This window comes from Taudactylus pleione, unplaced genomic scaffold (genome assembly GCF_031769625.1).
Source record: "Taudactylus pleione unplaced genomic scaffold, aTauple2 ptg000551l, whole genome shotgun sequence".
Lineage (NCBI taxonomy): Eukaryota > Metazoa > Chordata > Amphibia > Anura > Myobatrachidae > Taudactylus > Taudactylus pleione.
The window spans coordinates 1,731,775-1,754,328 of record NW_028284953.1 but is presented as its reverse complement, the minus strand read 5'-3'; the positions used below and the strand labels follow the sequence as shown (position 1 = coordinate 1,754,328).

General features: G+C 35.5%; 8 non-coding genes across 8 annotated transcripts; all 8 read right to left on the bottom strand.

Annotated features, from left to right (window-relative positions):
* Positions 1 to 33: 33 nt before the first annotated feature.
* On the bottom strand, positions 34 to 106 carry TRNAC-ACA (transfer RNA cysteine (anticodon ACA)). The gene has a single exon. It is a non-coding gene; the product is annotated as a tRNA-Cys (tRNA).
* A 2,228-nt stretch (positions 107 to 2,334) lies between these two features.
* Positions 2,335 to 2,407, bottom strand: TRNAR-ACG (transfer RNA arginine (anticodon ACG)). Its single transcript has one exon. It is a non-coding gene; the product is annotated as a tRNA-Arg (tRNA).
* Positions 2,408 to 4,068: 1,661 nt separating this feature from the next.
* TRNAC-ACA (transfer RNA cysteine (anticodon ACA)) lies at positions 4,069 to 4,141 on the bottom strand. The gene has a single exon. It is a non-coding gene; the product is annotated as a tRNA-Cys (tRNA).
* A 507-nt stretch (positions 4,142 to 4,648) lies between these two features.
* Positions 4,649 to 4,721, bottom strand: TRNAC-ACA (transfer RNA cysteine (anticodon ACA)). The gene has a single exon. It is a non-coding gene; the product is annotated as a tRNA-Cys (tRNA).
* A 2,241-nt stretch (positions 4,722 to 6,962) lies between these two features.
* On the bottom strand, positions 6,963 to 7,035 carry TRNAC-ACA (transfer RNA cysteine (anticodon ACA)). The gene has a single exon. It is a non-coding gene; the product is annotated as a tRNA-Cys (tRNA).
* Positions 7,036 to 7,542: 507 nt separating this feature from the next.
* TRNAC-ACA (transfer RNA cysteine (anticodon ACA)) lies at positions 7,543 to 7,615 on the bottom strand. The gene has a single exon. It is a non-coding gene; the product is annotated as a tRNA-Cys (tRNA).
* Positions 7,616 to 13,312: 5,697 nt separating this feature from the next.
* Positions 13,313 to 13,385, bottom strand: TRNAC-ACA (transfer RNA cysteine (anticodon ACA)). Its single transcript has one exon. It is a non-coding gene; the product is annotated as a tRNA-Cys (tRNA).
* Positions 13,386 to 15,626: 2,241 nt separating this feature from the next.
* On the bottom strand, positions 15,627 to 15,699 carry TRNAC-ACA (transfer RNA cysteine (anticodon ACA)). Its single transcript has one exon. It is a non-coding gene; the product is annotated as a tRNA-Cys (tRNA).
* Positions 15,700 to 22,554: the final 6,855 nt, after the last annotated feature.

Below are 22,554 nucleotides of genomic sequence, written 5' to 3'. Positions count from 1 at the left end.
GTACTTACCACTATGCGATCAAGGCAATATAAGCAAGCCAGGTAGGAGTCGAACCTACAATCTTCTGATCTGTAGTCAGACGCGTTATCCATTGCGCCACTGGCACACGTGTTTTGTAGTAATTGAAGTGTCTTTCCTGTTTTTGAGCCTATTTTCAGAGTTTTATGGTTATTGAAGTATATACAGAATCACATTTTGGAAATTGACTGTAGACTATCTGCAGGGATTGTTTCCCAAAAACGTTTTAGGTAAAATAATAATTGTGACTGCTAAAAGATATTTCAAAAATGTGATGAACTTACTCAGAAGGAAGCCCAAACATTCTTCTTTCCTGAATTCTAGAATTTATGTCAAATTCCTAGTCCTTTAGTAAAATAATTCATAATTAAATTATTCAAAGCATGTTAAGATAGCTTTATAATAAGCATTAAACTCAAATAGTGCAAGCACCTTCAAAGAATGTGCTTACTTTCTGAAATTTTCTTAAGATTCAGTATTGTGAAAAAAAGGATGATTGAGAAACAAAATCAAAATGCCGTGACCCGGATTCGAACCGGGGTTGCTGCGGCCACAACGCAGAGTACTAACCTCTATACGATCATGACAATTTAAGTGAGCTAGGTAGGAGTCGAACCTACAATCTTCTGATCTATAGTCAGACGTGTTATCCATTGCCCACTGTCCCAGGTGTCTTGTAGCAATTGAAGAGTCTTTCCTGTTTTTGAGCCTGTTTTAAAGTTTTATGGTTATTGAAGTATATACAGAATCACATTTTGGAAATTGACTGTACACTATCTGCAGGGATTGTTTCCCAAAAATGTTTTAGGTACAATAATCCTTGTGACTGCTGAAAGATCTTTCAAAAATGTAATGAACTTACTCAGACAGAGCCCAAACATTCTTCTTTCCTGAATAATAGAATTTATGTCAAATTCCTAGTCCTTTAGTAAAATTATTCACAATTAAATTATTCAAAGCATGTTAAGATAGCTTTATAATAAGCATTAAACACAAATAGTGCAAGCACCTTCAAAGAATCTGCTTACTTTCTGAAATTTTCTTAAGATTCAGTATTGTGAAAAAATGGATGATTGAGAAACAAAATAAAAATGCCGTGACCCGGAGTTGCTGCGGCCACAACGCAGAGTACTAACCACTATATGATCACGGCAATTTAAGTGAGCCAGGTAGGAATAGAACCTACAATCTACAGATCCATAGTCAGTCACGTTATCCATTGCCAACTGTCCCGTGTGTCTTATAGTAATTGAAGTGTCTTTCCTGTTTTTGAGCCTGTTTTCAGAATTTTAGGGTTATTGAAGTATATACAGAATCACATTTTGGAAATTGACTGTACACTATCTGCAGGGATTGTTTCCCAAAAACGTTTTAGGTAAAATAATCCTTGTGACTGCTAAATGATCTTTAAAAAATGTGATGAACTTACTCTGACAGAGCCCAAACATTCTTCTTTCCTGAAATCTAGAATTTATGTCAAATTCCTAGTCCTTTAGTAAAATAATTCATAATTAAATTATTCAAAGCATGTTAACATAGCTTTATAATAAGCATTAAACTCAAATAGTGCAAACACCTTCAAAGAATGTGCTTACTTTCTGAAATTTTCTTAAGATTCAGTATTGTGAAAAAAAGGATGATTGAGAAACAAAATCAAAATGCCGTGACCCGGATTCAAACCGGGGTTGCTGCGGCCACAACGCAGAGTACTAACCTCTATACGATCATGACAATTTAAGTGAGCTAGGTAGGAGTCGAACCTACAATCTTCTGATCTATAGTCAGACGTGTTATCCATTGCCCACTGTCCCAGGAGTCTTGTAGCAATTCAAGAGTCTTTCCTGTTTTAGAGCCTGTTTTAAAGTTTTATGGTTATTGAAGTATATACAGAATCACATTTTGGAAATTGACTGTACACTATCTGCAGGGATTGTTTCCCAAAAATGTTTTAGGTACAATAATCCTTGTGACTGCTGAAAGATCTTTCAAAAATGTAATGAACTTACTCAGACAGAGCCCAAACATTCTTCTTTCCTGAATAATAGAATTTATGTCAAATTCCTAGTCCTTTAGTAAAATTATTCACAATTAAATTATTCAAAGCATGTTAAGATAGCTTTATAATAAGCATTAAACACAAATAGTGCAAGCACCTTCAAAGAATCTGCTTACTTTCTGAAATTTTCTTAAGATTCAGTATTGTGAAAAAATGGATGATTGTGAAACAAAATCAAAATGCTGTGACCCGTTTTCGAAATGGGGTTGCTGCAGCCACAACGCAGCGTACTAACTACTATACAATCATGGTAATTTAAGCGAGCCAGGTAGGAGTCGAACCTACAATCTTCTGATCCGTAGTCAGACGCATTATCCATTGTGCCACTGGCCCACATGTTTTGTAGTAATTGAAGCGTCTTTCCTGTTTTTGAGCCTTTTTTCAGAGTTTTATGGTTATTGAAGTATATACAGAATCACATTTTGGAAATTGACTGTACACTATCTGCAGGGATTGCTTCCCAAAAACGTTTTAGGTAAAATAATCCTTGTGACTGCTAAAAGATCTTTAAAAAATGTGATGAACTTACTCAGACAGAGCCCAAACATTCTTCTTTCCTGAATTCCAGAATTTATGTCAAATTCCCAGTCCTTTAGTACAATAATTCACAATTAAATTATTCAAAGCATGTTAAGATAGCTTTATAATAAGCATTAAACACAAATAGTGCAAGCACCTTCAAAGAATCTGCTTACTTTCTGAAATTTTCTTAAGATTCAGTATTGTGAAAAAATGGATGATTGTGAAACAAAATCAAAATGCTGTGACCCGTTTTCGAAATGGGGTTGCTGCAGCCACAACGCAGAGTACTAACTACTATACAATCACGGCAATTTAAGCGAGCCAGGTAGGAGTCGAACCTACAATCTTCTGATCTATAGTCAGACGCATTATCCATTGACCACTGTCCAAGGTGTCTTGTAGCAATTGAAGAGTCTTTCCTGTTTTTGAGCCTGTTTTGAAGTTTTATGGTTATTGAAGTATATACAGAATCACATTTTGGAAATTGACTGTACACTATCTGCAGGGATTGTTTCCCAAAAACGTTTTAGGTAAAATAATCCTTGTGACTGCTAAAAGATCTTTAAAAAATGTGATGAACTTACTCTGACAGAGCCCAAACATTCTTCTTTCCTGAATTCTAGAATTTATGTCAAATTCCCAGTCCTTTAGTACAATAATTCACAATTAAATTATTCAAAGCATGTTAAGATAGCTTTATAATAAGCATTAAACACAAATAGTGCAAGCACCTTCAAAGAATCTGCTTACTTTCTGAAATTTTCTTAAGATTCAGTATTGTGAAAAAATGGATGATTGTGAAACAAAATCAAAATGCTGTGACCCGTTTTCGAAATGGGGTTGCTGCGGCAACAACGCAGAGTACTAACCACTATACGATCACGGCAATTTAAGCGAGCCAGGTAGGAGTCGAACCTACAAACTTATGATCCATAGTCAAACACATTATCCATTGCGCCACTGGCCCAGGTGCCCTGTAGTAATTGAAGTTTCTTTCCTGTTTTTGAGCCTGTTTTAAAGTTTTATGGTTATTGAAGAATATACAGAATCACATTTTGGAAATTGACTGTACACTATCTGCAGGGATTGATTCCCAAAAACGTTTTAGGTACAATAATCCTTGTGACTGCTAAAAGATCTTTCAAAAATGTAATGAACTTACTCAGACAGAGCACAAACATTCTTCTTTCCTGAATTCCAGAATTTATGTCAAATTCCCAATCCTTTAGTAAAATAATTCACAATGAAATTATTCAAAGCATGTTAAGATAGCTTTATAATAAGCATTAAACACAAATAGTGCAAGCACCTTCAAAGAATCTGCTTACTTTCTGAAATTTTCTTAAGATTCAGTATTGTGAAAAAATGGATGATTGAGAAACAAAATCAAAATGTCATGACCTGTTTCTGAACCGGGGTTGCTGCGGCCACAGCGCAGAGTACTTACCACTATGCAATCAAGGCAATATAAGCGAGCCAGGTAGGAGTCGAACCTACAATCTTCTGATCTGTAGTCAGACGCGTTATCCATTGCGCCACTGGCACACGTGTTTTGTAGTAATTGAAGTGTCTTTCCTGTTTTTGAGCCTATTTTCAGAGTTTTATGGTTATTGAAGTATATACAGAATCACATTTTGGAAATTGACTGTAGACTATCTGCAGGGATTGTTTCCCAAAAACGTTTTAGGTAAAATAATAATTGTGACTGCTAAAAGATATTTCAAAAATGTGATGAACTTACTCAGAAGGAAGCCCAAACATTCTTCTTTCCTGAATTCCAGAATTTATGTCAAATTCCCAATCCTTTAGTAAAATAATTCACAATGAAATTATTCAAAGCATGTTAAGATAGCTTTATAATAAGCATTAAACACAAATAGTGCAAGCACCTTCAAAGAATCTGCTTACTTTCTGAAATTTTCTTAAGATTCAGTATTGTGAAAAAATGGATGATTGAGAAACAAAATCAAAATGTCATGACCTGTTTCTGAACCGGGGTTGCTGCGGCCACAGCGCAGAGTACTTACCACTATGCGATCAAGGCAATATAAGCGAGCCAGGTAGGAGTCGAACCTACAATCTTCTGATCTGTAGTCAGACGCGTTATCCATTGCGCCACTGGCACACGTGTTTTGTAGTAATTGAAGTGTCTTTCCTGTTTTTGAGCCTATTTTCAGAGTTTTATGGTTATTGAAGTATATACAGAATCACATTTTGGAAATTGACTGTAGACTATCTGCAGGGATTGTTTCCCAAAAACGTTTTAGGTAAAATAATAATTGTGACTGCTAAAAGATATTTCAAAAATGTGATGAACTTACTCAGAAGGAAGCCCAAACATTCTTCTTTCCTGAATTCTAGAATTTATGTCAAATTCCCAGTACTTTAGTACAATAATTCACAATTTAATTATTCAAAGCATGTTAAGATAGCTTTACAATAAGCATTAAACACAAATAGTGCAAGCACCTTCAAAGAATCTGCTTACTTTCTGAAATTTTCTTAAGATTCAGTATTGTGAAAAAATGGATGATTGTGAAAACAAAATCAAAATGTCGTGACCCGGATTCGAGCCGGGGTTGCTGCGGCCACAACGCAGAGTACTAACCACTATACGATCACGGCAATTTAAGCGAGCCAGGTAGGAGTCGAACCTACAATCTACAGATCCATAGTCAGACACGTTATCCATTGCCCACTGTCCCGGGTGTCTTGTAGCAATTGAAGTGTCTTTCCTGTTTTTGAGCCTGTTTTCAGAATTTTATGGTTATTGAAGTATATACAGAATCACATTTTGGTAATTGACTGTACACTATCTGCAGGGATTGTTTCCCAAAAACGTTTTAGGTAAAATAATCCTTGTGACTGCTAAAAGATCTTTAAAAAATGTGATGAACTTACTCAGACAGAGCCCAAACATTCTTCTTTCCTGAATTCCAGAATTTATGTCAAATTCCCAGTCCTTTAGTACAATAATTCACATTTAAATTATTCAAAGCATGTTAAGATAGCTTTATAATAAGCATTAAACACAAATAGTGCAAGCACCTTCAAAGAATCTGCTTACTTTCTGAAATTTTCTTGAGATTCAGTATTGTGAAAAAATGGATGATTGTGAAACAAAATCAAAATGCTGTGACCCGTTTTCGAAATGGGGTTGCTGCAGCCACAACGCAGAGTACTAACTACTATACAATCACGGCAATTTAAGCGAGCCAGGTAGGAGTCGAACCTACAATCTTCTGATCTATAGTCAGACGCATTATCCATTGACCACTGTCCAAGGTGTCTTGTAGCAATTGAAGAGTCTTTCCTGTTTTTGAGCCTGTTTTGAAGTTTTATGGTTATTGAAGTATATACAGAATCACATTTTGGAAATTGACTGTACACTATCTGCAGGGATTGTTTCCCAAAAACGTTTTAGGTAAAATAATCCTTGTGACTGCTAAAAGATCTTTAAAAAATGTGATGAACTTACTCTGACAGAGCCCAAACATTCTTCTTTCCTGAATTCTAGAATTTATGTCAAATTCCCAGTCCTTTAGTACAATAATTCACAATTAAATTATTCAAAGCATGTTAAGATAGCTTTATAATAAGCATTAAACACAAATAGTGCAAGCACCTTCAAAGAATCTGCTTACTTTCTGAAATTTTCTTAAGATTCAGTATTGTGAAAAAATGGATGATTGTGAAACAAAATCAAAATGCTGTGACCCGTTTTCGAAATGGGGTTGCTGCGGCAACAACGCAGAGTACTAACCACTATACGATCACGGCAATTTAAGCGAGCCAGGTAGGAGTCGAACCTACAAACTTATGATCCATAGTCAAACACATTATCCATTGCGCCACTGGCCCAGGTGCCCTGTAGTAATTGAAGTTTCTTTCCTGTTTTTGAGCCTGTTTTAAAGTTTTATGGTTATTGAAGAATATACAGAATCACATTTTGGAAATTGACTGTACACTATCTGCAGGGATTGATTCCCAAAAACGTTTTAGGTACAATAATCCTTGTGACTGCTAAAAGATCTTTCAAAAATGTAATGAACTTACTCAGACAGAGCACAAACATTCTTCTTTCCTGAATTCCAGAATTTATGTCAAATTCCCAATCCTTTAGTAAAATAATTCACAATGAAATTATTCAAAGCATGTTAAGATAGCTTTATAATAAGCATTAAACACAAATAGTGCAAGCACCTTCAAAGAATCTGCTTACTTTCTGAAATTTTCTTAAGATTCAGTATTGTGAAAAAATGGATGATTGAGAAACAAAATCAAAATGTCATGACCTGTTTCTGAACCGGGGTTGCTGCGGCCACAGCGCAGAGTACTTACCACTATGCAATCAAGGCAATATAAGCGAGCCAGGTAGGAGTCGAACCTACAATCTTCTGATCTGTAGTCAGACGCGTTATCCATTGCGCCACTGGCACACGTGTTTTGTAGTAATTGAAGTGTCTTTCCTGTTTTTGAGCCTATTTTCAGAGTTTTATGGTTATTGAAGTATATACAGAATCACATTTTGGAAATTGACTGTAGACTATCTGCAGGGATTGTTTCCCAAAAACGTTTTAGGTAAAATAATAATTGTGACTGCTAAAAGATATTTCAAAAATGTGATGAACTTACTCAGAAGGAAGCCCAAACATTCTTCTTTCCTGAATTCCAGAATTTATGTCAAATTCCCAATCCTTTAGTAAAATAATTCACAATGAAATTATTCAAAGCATGTTAAGATAGCTTTATAATAAGCATTAAACACAAATAGTGCAAGCACCTTCAAAGAATCTGCTTACTTTCTGAAATTTTCTTAAGATTCAGTATTGTGAAAAAATGGATGATTGAGAAACAAAATCAAAATGTCATGACCTGTTTCTGAACCGGGGTTGCTGCGGCCACAGCGCAGAGTACTTACCACTATGCGATCAAGGCAATATAAGCGAGCCAGGTAGGAGTCGAACCTACAATCTTCTGATCTGTAGTCAGACGCGTTATCCATTGCGCCACTGGCACACGTGTTTTGTAGTAATTGAAGTGTCTTTCCTGTTTTTGAGCCTATTTTCAGAGTTTTATGGTTATTGAAGTATATACAGAATCACATTTTGGAAATTGACTGTAGACTATCTGCAGGGATTGTTTCCCAAAAACGTTTTAGGTAAAATAATAATTGTGACTGCTAAAAGATATTTCAAAAATGTGATGAACTTACTCAGAAGGAAGCCCAAACATTCTTCTTTCCTGAATTCTAGAATTTATGTCAAATTCCCAGTACTTTAGTACAATAATTCACAATTTAATTATTCAAAGCATGTTAAGATAGCTTTACAATAAGCATTAAACACAAATAGTGCAAGCACCTTCAAAGAATCTGCTTACTTTCTGAAATTTTCTTAAGATTCAGTATTGTGAAAAAATGGATGATTGTGAAAACAAAATCAAAATGTCGTGACCCGGATTCGAGCCGGGGTTGCTGCGGCCACAACGCAGAGTACTAACCACTATACGATCACGGCAATTTAAGCGAGCCAGGTAGGAGTCGAACCTACAATCTACAGATCCATAGTCAGACACGTTATCCATTGCCCACTGTCCCGGGTGTCTTGTAGCAATTGAAGTGTCTTTCCTGTTTTTGAGCCTGTTTTCAGAATTTTATGGTTATTGAAGTATATACAGAATCACATTTTGGTAATTGACTGTACACTATCTGCAGGGATTGTTTCCCAAAAACGTTTTAGGTAAAATAATCCTTGTGACTGCTAAAAGATCTTTAAAAAATGTGATGAACTTACTCAGACAGAGCCCAAACATTCTTCTTTCCTGAATTCCAGAATTTATGTCAAATTCCCAGTCCTTTAGTACAATAATTCACATTTAAATTATTCAAAGCATGTTAAGATAGCTTTATAATAAGCATTAAACACAAATAGTGCAAGCACCTTCAAAGAATCTGCTTACTTTCTGAAATTTTCTTGAGATTCAGTATTGTGAAAAAATGGATGATTGTGAAACAAAATCAAAATGCTGTGACCCATTTTCGAAATGGGGTTGCTGCAGGCACAACGCAGAGTACTAACTACTATACAATCACGGCAATTTAAGCGAGCCAGGTAGGAGTCGAACCTACAATCTTCTGATCCGTAGTCAGACGCATTATCCATTGCACCACTGGCCCACGTGTTTTGTAGTAATTGAAGTGTCTTTCCTGTTTTTGAGCCTTTTTTCAGAGTTTTATGGTTATTGAAGTATATACAGAATCACATTTTGGAAATTGACTGTACACTATCTGCAGGGATTGCTTCCCAAAAACGTTTTAGGTAAAATAATCCTTGTGACTGCTAAAAGAGCATTAAAAAATGTGATGAACTTACTCAGACAGAGCCCAAACATTCTTCTTTCCTGAATTCCAGAATTTATGTCAAATTCCCAGTCCTTTAGTACAATAATTCACAATTAAATTATTCAAAGCATGTTAAGATAGCTTTATAATAAGCATTAAACACAAATAGTGCAAGCACCTTCAAAGAATCTGCTTACTTTCTGAAATTTTCTTAAGATTCAGTATTGTGAAAAAATGGATGATTGTGTAACAAAATCAAAATGCTGTGATCCGTTTTCGAAATGGGATTGCTGCAGCCACAACACAGAGTACTAACTACTATACAATCACGGCAATTTAAGCGAGCCAGGTAGGAGTCGAACCTACAATCTTCTGATCTATAGTCAGACGTGTTATCTATTGCCCACTGTCCCAGGTGTCTTGTAGCAATTGAAGAGTCTTTCCTGTTTTTGAGCCTGTTTTAAAGTTTTATTGGTTTTGAAGTATATACAGAATCACATTTTGGAAATTGACTGTACACTATCTGCAGGGATTGTTTCCCAAAAACGTTTTAGGTACAATAATCCTTGTGACTGCTAAAAGATCTTTAAAAAATGTAATGAACTTATTCAGACAGAGCCCAAACATTCTTCTTTCCTGAAATCTAGAATTTATGTCAAATTCCTAGTCCTTTAGTAAAATAATTCATAATTAAATTATTCAAAGCATGTTAAGATAGCTTTATAATAAGCATTAAACTCAAATAGTGCAAGCACCTTCAAAGAATGTGCTTACTTTCTGAAATTTTCTTAAGATTCAGTATTGTGAAAAAAAGGATGATTGAGAAACAAAATCAAAATGCCGTGACCCGGATTCGAACCGGGGTTGCTGCGGCCACAACGCAGAGTACTAACCTCTAAACGATCATGACAATTTAAGTGAGCTAGGTAGGAGTCGAACCTACAATCTTCTGATCTATAGTCAGACGTGTTATCCATTGCCCACTGTCCCAGGTGTCTTGTAGCAATTGAAGAGTCTTTCCTGTTTTTGAGCCTGTTTTAAAGTTTTATGGTTATTGAAGTATATACAGAATCACATTTTGGAAATTGACTGTACACTATCTGCAGGGATTGTTTCCCAAAAATGTTTTAGGTACAATAATCCTTGTGACTGCTGAAAGATCTATCAAAAATGTAATGAACTTACTCAGACAGAGCCCAAACATTCTTCTTTCCTGAATAATAGAATTTATGTCAAATTCCTAGTCCTTTAGTAAAATTATTCACAATTAAATTATTCAAAGCATGTTAAGATAGCTTTATAATAAGCATTAAACACAAATAGTGCAAGCACCTTCAAAGAATCTGCTTACTTTCTGAAATTTTCTTAAGATTCAGTATTGTGAAAAAATGGATGATTGAGAAACAAAATAAAAATGCCGTGACCCGGAGTTGCTGCGGCCACAACGCAGAGTACTAACCACTATATGATCACGGCAATTTAAGTGAGCCAGGTAGGAATAGAACCTACAATCTACAGATCCATAGTCAGTCACGTTATCCATTGCCAACTGTCCCGTGTGTCTTATAGTAATTGAAGTGTCTTTCCTGTTTTTGAGCCTGTTTTCAGAATTTTAGGGTTATTGAAGTATATACAGAATCACATTTTGGAAATTGACTGTACACTATCTGCAGGGATTGTTTCCCAAAAACGTTTTAGGTAAAATAATCCTTGTGACTGCTAAATGATCTTTAAAAAATGTGATTAACTTACTCTGACAGAGCCCAAACATTCTTCTTTCCTGAAATCTAGAATTTATGTCAAATTCCTAGTCCTTTAGTAAAATAATTCATAATTAAATTATTCAAAGCATGTTAAGATAGCTTTATAATAAGCATTAAACTCAAATAGTGCAAACACCTTCAAAGAATGTGCTTACTTTCTGAAATTTTCTTAAGATTCAGTATTGTGAAAAAAAGGATGATTGAGAAACAAAATCAAAATGCCGTGACCCGGATTCGAACCGGGGTTGCTGCGGCCACAACGCAGAGTACTAACCTCTATACGATCATGACAATTTAAGTGAGCTAGGTAGGAGTCGAACCTACAATCTTCTGATCTATAGTCAGACGTGTTATCCATTGCCCACTGTCCCAGGTGTCTTGTAGCAATTGAAGAGTCTTTCCTGTTTTAGAGCCTGTTTTAAAGTTTTATGGTTATTGAAGTATATACAGAATCACATTTTGGAAATTGACTGTACACTATCTGCAGGGATTGTTTCCCAAAAATGTTTTAGGTACAATAATCCTTGTGACTGCTGAAAGATCTTTCAAAAATGTAATGAACTTACTCAGACAGAGCCCAAACATTCTTCTTTCCTGAATAATAGAATTTATGTCAAATTCCTAGTCCTTTAGTAAAATTATTCACAATTAAATTATTCAAAGCATGTTAAGATAGCTTTATAATAAGCATTAAACACAAATAGTGCAAGCACCTTCAAAGAATCTGCTTACTTTCTGAAATTTTCTTAAGATTCAGTATTGTGAAAAAATGGATGATTGTGAAACAAAATCAAAATGCTGTGACCCGTTTTCGAAATGGGGTTGCTGCAGCCACAACGCAGAGTACTAACTACTATACAATCATGGTAATTTAAGCAAGCCAGGTAGGAGTCGAACCTACAATCTTCTGATCCGTAGTCAGACGCGTTATCCATTGTGCCACTGGCCCACATGTTTTGTAGTAATTGAAGCGTCTTTCCTGTTTTTGAGCCTTTTTTCAGAGTTTTATGGTTATTGAAGTATATACAGAATCACATTTTGGAAATTGACTGTACACTATCTGCAGGGATTGCTTCCCAAAAACGTTTTAGGTAAAATAATCCTTGTGACTGCTAAAAGATCTTTAAAAAATGTGATGAACTTACTCAGACAGAGCCCAAACATTCTTCTTTCCTGAATTCCAGAATTTATGTCAAATTCCCAGTCCTTTAGTACAATAATTCACAATTAAATTATTCAAAGCATGTTAAGATAGCTTTATAATAAGCATTAAACACAAATAGTGCAAGCACCTTCAAAGAATCTGCTTACTTTCTGAAATTTTCTTAAGATTCAGTATTGTGAAAAAATGGATGATTGTGAAACAAAATCAAAATGCTGTGACCCGTTTTCGAAATGGGGCTGCTGCAGCCACAACGCAGAGTACTAACTACTATACAATCACGGCAATTTAAGCGAGCCAGGTAGGAGTCGAACCTACAATCTTCTGATCTATAGTCAGACGCATTATCCATTGACCACTGTCCAAGGTGTCTTGTAGCAATTGAAGAGTCTTTCCTGTTTTTGAGCCTGTTTTGAAGTTTTATGGTTATTGAAGTATATACAGAATCACATTTTGGAAATTGACTGTACACTATCTGCAGGGATTGTTTCCCAAAAACGTTTTAGGTAAAATAATCCTTGTGACTGCTAAAAGATCTTTAAAAAATGTGATGAACTTACTCTGACAGAGCCCAAACATTCTTCTTTCCTGAATTCTAGAATTTATGTCAAATTCCCAGTCCTTTAGTACAATAATTCACAATTAAATTATTCAAAGCATGTTAAGATAGCTTTATAATAAGCATTAAACACAAATAGTGCAAGCACCTTCAAAGAATCTGCTTACTTTCTGAAATTTTCTTAAGATTCAGTATTGTGAAAAAATGGATGATTGTGAAACAAAATCAAAATGCTGTGACCCGTTTTCGAAATGGGGTTGCTGCGGCAACAACGCAGAGTACTAACCACTATACGATCACGGCAATTTAAGCGAGCCAGGTAGGAGTCGAACCTACAAACTTATGATCCATAGTCAAACACATTATCCATTGCGCCACTGGCCCAGGTGCCCTGTAGTAATTGAAGTTTCTTTCCTGTTTTTGAGCCTGTTTTAAAGTTTTATGGTTATTGAAGAATACACAGAATCACATTTTGGAAATTGACTGTACACTATCTGCAGGGATTGATTCCCAAAAACGTTTTAGGTACAATAATCCTTGTGACTGCTAAAAGATCTTTCAAAAATGTAATGAACTTACTCAGACAGAGCACAAACATTCTTCTTTCCTGAATTCCAGAATTTATGTCAAATTCCCAATCCTTTAGTAAAATAATTCACAATGAAATTATTCAAAGCAAGTTAAGATAGCTTTATAATAAGCATTAAACACAAATAGTGCAAGCACCTTCAAAGAATCTGCTTACTTTCTGAAATTTTCTTAAGATTCAGTATTGTGAAAAAATGGATGATTGAGAAACAAAATCAAAATGTCATGAACTGTTTCTGAACCGGGGTTGCTGCGGCCACAGGGCAGAGTACTTACCACTATGCAATCAAGGCAATATAAGCGAGCCAGGTAGGAGTCGAACCTACAATCTTCTGATCTGTAGTCAGACACGTTATCCATTGCGCCACTGGCACACGTGTTTTGTAGTAATTGAAGTGTCTTTCCTGTTTTTGAGCCTATTTTCAGAGTTTTATGGTTATTGAAGTATATACAGAATCACATTTTGGAAATTGACTGTAGACTATCTGCAGGGATTGTTTCCCAAAAACGTTTTAGGTAAAATAATAATTGTGACTGCTAAAAGATATTTCAAAAATGTGATGAACTTACTCAGAAGGAAGCCCAAACATTCTTCTTTCCTGAATTCTAGAATTTATGTCAAATTCCCAGTACTTTAGTACAATAATTCACAATTTAATTATTCAAAGCATGTTAAGATAGCTTTACAATAAGCATTAAACACAAATAGTGCAAGCACCTTCAAAGAATCTGCTTACTTTCTGAAATTTTCTTAAGATTCAGTATTGTGAAAAAATGGATGATTGTGAAAACAAAATCAAAATGCCGTGACCCGGATTCGAGCCGGGGTTGCTGCGGCCACAACGCAGAGTACTAACCACTATACGATCACGGCAATTTAAGCGAGCCAGGTAGGAGTCGAACCTACAATCTACAGATCCATAGTCAGACACGTTATCCATTGCCCACTGTCCCGGGTGTCTTGTAGCAATTGAAGTGTCTTTCCTGTTTTTGAGCCTGTTTTCAGAATTTTATGGTTATTGAAGTATATACAGAATCACATTTTGGTAATTGACTGTACACTATCTGCAGGGATTGTTTCCCAAAAACGTTTTAGGTAAAATAATCCTTGTGACTGCTAAAAGATCTTTAAAAAATGTGATGAACTTACTCAGACAGAGCCCAAACATTCTTCTTTCCTGAATTCCAGAATTTATGTCAAATTCCCAGTCCTTTAGTACAATAATTCACAATTAAATTATTCAAAGCATGTTAAGATAGCTTTATAATAAGCATTAAACACAAATAGTGCAAGCACCTTCAAAGAATCTGCTTACTTTCTGAAATTTTCTTAAGATTCAGTATTGTGAAAAAATGGATGATTGTGAAACAAAATCAAAATGCTGTGACCCGTTTTCGAAATGGGGTTGCTGCAGCCACAACGCAGAGTACTAACTACTATACAATCACGGCAATTTAAGCGAGCCAGGTAGGAGTCGAACCTACAATCTTCTGATCTATAGTCAGACGCATTATCCATTGACCACTGTCCAAGGTGTCTTGTAGCAATTGAAGAGTCTTTCCTGTTTTTGAGCCTGTTTTGAAGTTTTATGGTTATTGAAGTATATACAGAATCACATTTTGGAAATTGACTGTACACTATCTGCAGGGATTGTTTCCCAAAAACGTTTTAGGTAAAATAATCCTTGTGACTGCTAAAAGATCTTTAAAAAATGTGATGAACTTACTCTGACAGAGCCCAAACATTCTTCTTTCCTGAATTCTAGAATTTATGTCAAATTCCCAGTCCTTTAGTACAATAATTCACAATTAAATTATTCAAAGCATGTTAAGATAGCTTTATAATAAGCATTAAACACAAATAGTGCAAGCACCTTCAAAGAATCTGCTTACTTTCTGAAATTTTCTTAAGATTCAGTATTGTGAAAAAATGGATGATTGTGAAACAAAATCAAAATGCTGTGACCCGTTTTCGAAATGGGGTTGCTGCGGCAACAACGCAGAGTACTAACCACTATACGATCACGGCAATTTAAGCGAGCCAGGTAGGAGTCGAACCTACAAACTTATGATCCATAGTCAAACACATTATCCATTGCGCCACTGGCCCAGGTGCCCTGTAGTAATTGAAGTTTCTTTCCTGTTTTTGAGCCTGTTTTAAAGTTTTATGGTTATTGAAGAATACACAGAATCACATTTTGGAAATTGACTGTACACTATCTGCAGGGATTGATTCCCAAAAACGTTTTAGGTACAATAATCCTTGTGACTGCTAAAAGATCTTTCAAAAATGTAATGAACTTACTCAGACAGAGCACAAACATTCTTCTTTCCTGAATTCCAGAATTTATGTCAAATTCCCAATCCTTTAGTAAAATAATTCACAATGAAATTATTCAAAGCATGTTAAGATAGCTTTATAATAAGCATTAAACACAAATAGTGCAAGCACCTTCAAAGAATCTGCTTACTTTCTGAAATTTTCTTAAGATTCAGTATTGTGAAAAAATGGATGATTGAGAAACAAAATCAAAATGTCATGACCTGTTTCTGAACCGGGGTTGCTGCGGCCACAGCGCAGAGTACTTACCACTATGCAATCAAGGCAATATAAGCGAGCCAGGTAGGAGTCGAACCTACAATCTTCTGATCTGTAGTCAGACGCGTTATCCATTGCGCCACTGGCACACGTGTTTTGTAGTAATTGAAGTGTCTTTCCTGTTTTTGAGCCTATTTTCAGAGTTTTATGGTTATTGAAGTATATACAGAATCACATTTTGGAAATTGACTGTAGACTATCTGCAGGGATTGTTTCCCAAAAACGTTTTAGGTAAAATAATAATTGTGACTGCTAAAAGATATTTCAAAAATGTGATGAACTTACTCAGAAGGAAGCCCAAACATTCTTCTTTCCTGAATTCTAGAATTTATGTCAAATTCCCAGTACTTTAGTACAATAATTCACAATTTAATTATTCAAAGCATGTTAAGATAGCTTTACAATAAGCATTAAACACAAATAGTGCAAGCACCTTCAAAGAATCTGCTTACTTTCTGAAATTTTCTTAAGATTCAGTATTGTGAAAAAATGGATGATTGTGAAAACAAAATCAAAATGCCTTGACCCGGATTCGAGCCGGGGTTGCTGCGGCCACAACGCAGAGTACTAACCACTATACGATCACGGCAATTTAAGCGAGCCAGGTAGGAGTCGAACCTACAATCTACAGATCCATAGTCAGACACGTTATCCATTGCCCACTGTCCCGGGTGTCTTGTAGCAATTGAAGTGTCTTTCCTGTTTTTGAGCCTGTTTTCAGAATTTTATGGTTATTGAAGTATATACAGAATCACATTTTGGTAATTGACTGTACACTATCTGCAGGGATTGTTTCCCAAAAACGTTTTAGGTAAAATAATCCTTGTGACTGCTAAAAGATCTTTAAAAAATGTGATGAACTTACTCAGACAGAGCCCAAACATTCTTCTTTCCTGAATTCCAGAATTTATGTCAAATTCCCAGTCCTTTAGTACAATAATTCACATTTAAATTATTCAAAGCATGTTAAGATAGCTTTATAATAAGCATTAAACACAAATAGTGCAAGCACCTTCAAAGAATCTGCTTACTTTCTGAAATTTTCTTGAGATTCAGTATTGTGAAAAAATGGATGATTGTGAAACAAAATCAAAATGCTGTGACCCATTTTCGAAATGGGGTTGCTGCAGGCACAACGCAGAGTACTAACTACTATACAATCACGGCAATTTAAGCGAGCCAGGTAGGAGTCGAACCTACAATCTTCTGATCCGTAGTCAGACGCATTATCCATTGCACCACTGGCCCACGTGTTTTGTAGTAATTGAAGTGTCTTTCCTGTTTTTGAGCCTTTTTTCAGAGTTTTATGGTTATTGAAGTATATACAGAATCACATTTTGGAAATTGACTGTACACTATCTGCAGGGATTGCTTCCCAAAAACGTTTTAGGTAAAATAATCCTTGTGACTGCTAAAAGATCTTTAAAAAATGTGATGAACTTACTCAGACAGAGCCCAAACATTCTTCTTTCCTGAATTCCAGAATTTATGTCAAATTCCCAGTCCTTTAGTACAATAATTCACAATTAAATTATTCAAAGCATGTTAAGATAGCTTTATAATAAGCATTAAACACAAATAGTGCAAGCACCTTCAAAGAATCTGCTTACTTTCTGAAATTTTCTTAAGATTCAGTATTGTGAAAAAATGGATGATTGTGTAACAAAATCAAAATGCTGTGATCCGTTTTCGAAATGGGATTGCTGCAGCCACAACACAGAGTACTAACTACTATACAATCACGGCAATTTAAGCGAGCCAGGTAGGAGTCGAACCTACAATCTTCTGATCTATAGTCAGACGTGTTATCTATTGCCCACTGTCCCAGGTGTCTTGTAGCAATTGAAGAGTCTTTCCTGTTTTTGAGCCTGTTTTAAAGTTTTATTGGTTTTGAAGTATATACAGAATCACATTTTGGAAATTGACTGTACACTATCTGCAGGGATTGTTTCCCAAAAACGTTTTAGGTACAATAATCCTTGTGACTGCTAAAAGATCTTTAAAAAATGTAATGAACTTATTCAGACAGAGCCCAAACATTCTTCTTTCCTGAAATCTAGAATTTATGTCAAATTCCTAGTCCTTTAGTAAAATAATTCATAATTAAATTATTCAAAGCATGTTAAGATAGCTTTATAATAAGCATTAAACTCAAATAGTGCAAGCACCTTCAAAGAATGTGCTTACTTTCTGAAATTTTCTTAAGATTCAGTATTGTGAAAAAAAGGATGATTGAGAAACAAAATCAAAATGCCGTGACCCGGATTCGAACCGGGGTTGCTGCGGCCACAACGCAGAGTACTAACCTCTATACGATCATGACAATTTAAGTGAGCTAGGTAGGAGTCGAACCTACAATCTTCTGATCTATAGTCAGACGTGTTATCCATTGCCCACTGTCCCAGGTGTCTTGTAGCAATTGAAGAGTCTTTCCTGTTTTTGAGCCTGTTTTAAAGTTTTATGGTTATTGAAGTATATACAGAATCACATTTTGGAAATTGACTGTACACTATCTGCAGGGATTGTTTCCCAAAAACGTTTTAGGTAAAATAATAATTGTGACTGCTAAAAGATATTTCAAAAATGTGATGAACTTACTCAGAAGGAAGCCCAAACATTCTTCTTTCCTGAATTCTAGAATTTATGTCAAATTCCCAGTACTTTAGTACAATAATTCACAATTTAATTATTCAAAGCATGTTAAGATAGCTTTACAATAAGCATTAAACACAAATAGTGCAAGCACCTTCAAAGAATCTGCTTACTTTCTGAAATTTTCTTAAGATTCAGTATTGTGAAAAAATGGATGATTGTGAAAACAAAATCAAAATGCCGTGACCCGGATTCGAGCCGGGGTTGCTGCGGCCACAACGCAGAGTACTAACCACTATACGATCACGGCAATTTAAGCGAGCCAGGTAGGAGTCGAACCTACAATCTACAGATCCATAGTCAGACACGTTATCCATTGCCCACTGTCCCGGGTGTCTTGTAGCAATTGAAGTGTCTTTCCTGTTTTTGAGCCTGTTTTCAGAATTTTATGGTTATTGAAGTATATACAGAATCACATTTTGGTAATTGACTGTACACTATCTGCAGGGATTGTTTCCCAAAAACGTTTTAGGTAAAATAATCCTTGTGACTGCTAAAAGATCTTTAAAAAATGTGATGAACTTACTCAGACAGAGCCCAAACATTCTTCTTTCCTGAATTCCAGAATTTATGTCAAATTCCCAGTCCTTTAGTACAATAATTCACATTTAAATTATTCAAAGCATGTTAAGATAGCTTTATAATAAGCATTAAACACAAATAGTGCAAGCACCTTCAAAGAATCTGCTTACTTTCTGAAATTTTCTTGAGATTCAGTATTGTGAAAAAATGGATGATTGTGAAACAAAATCAAAATGCTGTGACCCATTTTCGAAATGGGGTTGCTGCAGGCACAACGCAGAGTACTAACTACTATACAATCACGGCAATTTAAGCGAGCCAGGTAGGAGTCGAACCTACAATCTTCTGATCCGTAGTCAGACGCATTATCCATTGCACCACTGGCCCACGTGTTTTGTAGTAATTGAAGTGTCTTTCCTGTTTTTGAGCCTTTTTTCAGAGTTTTATGGTTATTGAAGTATATACAGAATCACATTTTGGAAATTGACTGTACACTATCTGCAGGGATTGCTTCCCAAAAACGTTTTAGGTAAAATAATCCTTGTGACTGCTAAAAGATCATTAAAAAATGTGATGAACTTACTCAGAAGGAAGCCCAAACATTCTTCTTTCCTGAATTCTAGAATTTATGTCAAATTCCCAGTACTTTAGTACAATAATTCACAATTTAATTATTCAAAGCATGTTAAGATAGCTTTACAATAAGCATTAAACACAAATAGTGCAAGCACCTTCAAAGAATCTGCTTACTTTCTGAAATTTTCTTAAGATTCAGTATTGTGAAAAAATGGATGATTGTGAAAACAAAATCAAAATGCCGTGACCCGGATTCGAGCCGGGGTTGCTGCGGCCACAACGCAGAGTACTAACCACTATACGATCACGGCAATTTAAGCGAGCCAGGTAGGAGTCGAACCTACAATCTACAGATCCATAGTCAGACACGTTATCCATTGCCCACTGTCCCGGGTGTCTTGTAGCAATTGAAGTGTCTTTCCTGTTTTTGAGCCTGTTTTCAGAATTTTATGGTTATTGAAGTATATACAGAATCACATTTTGGTAATTGACTGTACACTATCTGCAGGGATTGTTTCCCAAAAACGTTTTAGGTAAAATAATCCTTGTGACTGCTAAAAGATCTTTAAAAAATGTGATGAACTTACTCAGACAGAGCCCAAACATTCTTCTTTCCTGAATTCCAGAATTTATGTCAAATTCCCAGTCCTTTAGTACAATAATTCACATTTAAATTATTCAAAGCATGTTAAGATAGCTTTATAATAAGCATTAAACACAAATAGTGCAAGCACCTTCAAAGAATCTGCTTACTTTCTGAAATTTTCTTGAGATTCAGTATTGTGAAAAAATGGATGATTGTGAAACAAAATCAAAATGCTGTGACCCATTTTCGAAATGGGGTTGCTGCAGGCACAACGCAGAGTAATAACTACTATACAATCACGGCAATTTAAGCGAGCCAGGTAGGAGTCGAACCTACAATCTTCTGATCCGTAGTCAGACGCATTATCCATTGCACCACTGGCCCACGTGTTTTGTAGTAATTGAAGTGTCTTTCCTGTTTTTGAGCCTTTTTTCAGAGTTTTATGGTTATTGAAGTATATACAGAATCACATTTTGGAAATTGACTGTACACTATCTGCAGGGATTGCTTCCCAAAAACGTTTTAGGTAAAATAATCCTTGTGACTGCTAAAAGATCATTAAAAAATGTGATGAACTTACTCAGACAGAGCCCAAACATTCTTCTTTCCTGAATTCCAGAATTTATGTCAAATTCCCAGTCCTTTAGTACAATAATTCACAATTAAATTATTCAAAGCATGTTAAGATAGCTTTATAATAAGCATTAAACACAAATAGTGCAAGCACCTTCAAAGAATCTGCTTACTTTCTGAAATTTTCTTAAGATTCAGTATTGTGAAAAAATGGATGATTGTGTAACAAAATCAAAATGCTGTGATCCGTTTTCGAAATGGGATTGCTGCAGCCACAACACAGAGTACTAACTACTATACAATCACGGCAATTTAAGCGAGCCAGGTAGGAGTCGAACCTACAATCTTCTGATCTATAGTCAGACGTGTTATCTATTGCCCACTGTCCCAGGTGTCTTGTAGCAATTGAAGAGTCTTTCCTGTTTTTGAGCCTGTTTTAAAGTTTTATTGGTTTTGAAGTATATACAGAATCACATTTTGGAAATTGACTGTACACTATCTGCAGGGATTGTTTCCCAAAAACGTTTTAGGTACAATAATCCTTGTGACTGCTAAAAGATCTTTAAAAAATGTAATGAACTTATTCAGACAGAGCCCAAACATTCTTCTTTCCTGAAATCTAGAATTTATGTCAAATTCCTAGTCCTTTAGTAAAATAATTCATAATTAAATTATTCAAAGCATGTTAAGATAGCTTTATAATAAGCATTAAACTCAAATAGTGCAAGCACCTTCAAAGAATGTGCTTACTTTCTGAAATTTTCTTAAGATTCAGTATTGTGAAAAAAAGGATGATTGAGAAACAAAATCAAAATGCCGTGACCCGGATTCGAACCGGGGTTGCTGCGGCCACAACGCAGAGTACTAACCTCTATACGATCATGACAATTTAAGTGAGCTAGGTAGGAGTCGAACCTACAATCTTCTGATCTATAGTCAGACGTGTTATCCATTGCCCACTGTCCCAGGTGTCTTGTAGCAATTGAAGAGTCTTTCCTGTTTTTGAGCCTGTTTTAAAGTTTTATGGTTATTGAAGTATATACAGAATCACATTTTGGAAATTGACTGTACACTATCTGCAGGGATTGTTTCCCAAAAATGTTTTAGGTACAATAATCCTTGTGACTGCTGAAAGATCTTTCAAAAATGTAATGAACTTACTCAGACAGAGCCCAAACATTCTTCTTTCCTGAATAATAGAATTTATGTCAAATTCCTAGTCCTTTAGTAAAATTATTCACAATTAAATTATTCAAAGCATGTTAAGATAGCTTTATAATAAGCATTAAACACAAATAGTGCAAGCACCTTCAAAGAATCTGCTTACTTTCTGAAATTTTCTTAAGATTCAGTATTGTGAAAAAATGGATGATTGAGAAACAAAATAAAAATGCCGTGACCCGGAGTTGCTGCGGCCACAACGCAGAGTACTAACCACTATATCATCACGGCAATTTAAGTGAGCCAGGTAGGAATAGAACCTACAATCTACAGATCCATAGTCAGTCACGTTATCCATTGCCAACTGTCCCGTGTGTCTTATAGTAATTGAAGTGTCTTTCCTGTTTTTGAGCCTGTTTTCAGAATTTTAGGGTTATTGAAGTATATACAGAATCACATTTTGGAAATTGACTGTACACTATCTGCAGGGATTGTTTCCCAAAAACGTTTTAGGTAAAATAATCCTTGTGACTGCTAAATGATCTTTAAAAAATGTGATGAACTTACTCTGACAGAGCCCAAACATTCTTCTTTCCTGAAATCTAGAATTTATGTCAAATTCCTAGTCCTTTAGTAAAATAATTCATAATTAAATTATTCAAAGCATGTTAAGATAGCTTTATAATAAGCATTAAACTCAAATAGTGCAAACACCTTCAAAGAATGTGCTTACTTTCTGAAATTTTCTTAAGATTCAGTATTGTGAAAAAAAGGATGATTGAGAAACAAAATCAAAATGCCGTGACCCGGATTCGAACCGGGGTTGCTGCGGCCACAACGCAGAGTACTAACCTCTATACGATCATGACAATTT